The 2,854-nt window shown below is 46.2% G+C and overlaps 1 pseudogene; it reads left to right on the plus strand.

The window, feature by feature from the left end:
* Positions 1–1,022: 1,022 nt before the first annotated feature.
* Positions 1,023–1,580, plus strand: LOC132394793 (ATP synthase subunit a-like; annotated as a pseudogene).
* The last annotated feature ends 1,274 nt before the right edge of the window (positions 1,581–2,854 follow it).

Consider the following 2,854-nt stretch of genomic DNA (forward strand, 5'->3'; position numbering starts at 1 on the left):
TCAACAAAGGTCAATGTATATAGAGTGCGTCATCTATTGGGAAAATGCCAGAATTGCGGGGGAAAAACGTTAACAAGGTTTATTAATATAATTTCATCAAGTTCTGCGGGCTGGATTAAAAAGCTTAACGGGCCGCATATGGCCCCCGGGCCGTAGTTTACCCATGCCTGGTCTAGGATGTAGCTCTATATATACACGTTACGCAATCATGTAATTGCAAGACATACCCGTGTGAACAATTTGACAGATACATAAAACAGCAACTGGTCGGAAAGATTATAATGGGACTTTATTGTCGCTAGAGTATGTATTTATATTTCATACATGCATATAGCTAGAATACATTGTGATATGACCCATCCAGCGGGATGAACAAATAGGCAATTAATGATTATAATATTACGCAGACTAATAAAAAAATAATGCAATGAAAATAATACCGTGCAGAGATGGGAAACAAATCTTTATATTTGCTTTACAGTCCACGACACAGCTACGGTAACAATAACTCTAGGTACGAGGGTATGGTGGTCCCCATACAATCCCCAATTCGAGTCTTAGTAACTGCAGAAGATGTCCTCCATGCATGAACAGTCCCAGCACGAGGAGGAAAAATTGATGCAGTACCAGGACGTCTAAACCAAACAGCCTTTATTATCTCTCGCCCAGGAGTCTTCTATGGTCAATGTCCCGAAATCTGTGGGGCTAACCATAGCTTTATACCCACTGAAGTTGAAGCAGTTCCATTAGAACACTTCGAGAACTGATCCTCACTAATACTTGAAGAACTTTCATTAAGAAACTAAACTGGGCCTAGCATTAGCCTTTTAAACTCAATATTGGTGACTCCCAACCACCCTTAATGACATGCCTCAAGTCAATCCAAATCCTTGATTTTTAATCTTATTTGCATGGGTATTTTTCCTAACTATTATACCAGGCAAAGTAATATCTTACTTATTTGACAATAACTCAACCACAAAAAGTACTAAAAAACCTCAACCAACTCCCTGAAACTGAGCATGAACCTAAACTTTTTTGACCAATTCTTAAGCCCATCACTAGTAGGGATTCCTTTCATCGCCTTAGCAATTATAACTCCTTGACTTATTTTTCTCATACCAACTAAATGATGATTAAACAATCGCCTACTTACCTTACAAACCTGATTTATTAACCGCTTCACCTATCAACTCATACAACCATTAAATTTCGGAGGACATAAATGAGCCTCAATCCTTACAGCAGTTATACCATTCCTAATTACCATTAACCTCTTAGGACTACTCCCATATAATTTCACCCCAACAACCCAACTTTCACTAAACATAGCATTTGCCATCCCTCTTTGACTAACCACAGTCTTAATTGGCATGCTCAATCAACCAACAGTGGCCCTAGGCCACTTCCTAGCAGAAGGAACACCCACCCTCTTAGTCCCAGTTCTCATTATCATCGAAACTATTAGTCTGTTTATCTGATCCTTAGCCCTAGGAGTACGGTTGACGGCTAACCTTACAGCAGATCATCTCCTAACACAACTAATTGCAACAGCAGCTTTTGTCCGACACAGCTGGTAAGCCAAAGGGTCAACATAGCTTCTGGGTTGCATTCCACAGACATCCGGGGGGAGGGGGGGTTGTGTAGTGACATTGGTGGTGCAGGGCACAGAATATTGGGACCTCGCGCTACTGGTCATTCCTCAACTGTGCGCCTGTGCTGTTGGGGCTGGACTTCCAGAGCCACCTAAAAAGTGTGACAATGGCATATGATGGGCCCCTCCCACCACTCACTGTCAGGAATCCTCAGTTTTGTGGGACTTTGTCATATACCCCACTACTGACCACACACACACACACCGAACAACACATCCCACCCAGCATCATGCTGACAGTTGTGCTACTGACATCACTTGCAGCCTCTCCACCCTCAAGATCCCTCCCCCACCGCTGTTCGCCAACCTGACCCCCGACTGTAAACCTGTGGCAACTAAAGGCAGGAGGTACAGCGTGGGGGACAGGGCCTTCATTCAGTCAGAGGTGCAGTGGCTGCTCAGGGAGGATTTTGAGCCAAGCACAAGTCCTTGGAGGGCTCAGGTGGTTGTTGTTCGGACCGGGCAGAAAAATAGGATGGTCGTGGAATATAGCCAGGCCGCCAATATGTTCACGCAGCATGACGCGTACCCCCTATCCTGCATTGTGGTTATGGTCAATCAGATAGCTCAGTACAAGGTGTACTCGACCATAGATCTGAAATCTGCTTACCACCAGCTCGCCATCTGCCCGGAGGACCGCCCCTACACCTTCGAGGCGGGCGGCAGGCCCTATCACTTCCTGCACTTCCCCTTTGGTGTCACGAATGGTGTCTCTGTCTTCCAGGGGGAAATGGACCGGATGGTGGACCAGCGCCAACTGAAGGCCACATTTCCATATCTGAATAACATCACCGTCTGCCGTCACAACTGGCAGGATTACAACACCAACCTCCAACAATTTTTCCAAGTAGCCAAAGCTCTGAACCTTACCTATAACAGGCACAAGTGTGTGTTCGGAACCACCCGACTCGCTGTCCTTGGGTACGTTGTGGAGAATGGGGTCATTGGCCCTGATCCCGACTGTATGCACCCCGTTAGAACTCTCTCTTCCCACCACCCTCAGAGCCCTGAGATGGTGCCTGGGCTTCTTTTCCTATTACACCCAATGGGTCCCTCATTATGCAGACAAGTCCCGCCCCCTGATCAAGTCGGCCGCATTAAAGGGGACTTTGCCAAAGCAACGATGCATGCGGTGGACAATACCATTCCTTTCCAAGTAGAGAGTGACGCCTCCGACTTCGTGCTGGCTGCTACCCTCAA

The sequence above is a fragment of the Hypanus sabinus genome, chromosome 5 (assembly GCF_030144855.1).
Source record: "Hypanus sabinus isolate sHypSab1 chromosome 5, sHypSab1.hap1, whole genome shotgun sequence".
In the NCBI taxonomy this organism is placed as follows: Eukaryota; Metazoa; Chordata; class Chondrichthyes; order Myliobatiformes; family Dasyatidae; genus Hypanus; species Hypanus sabinus.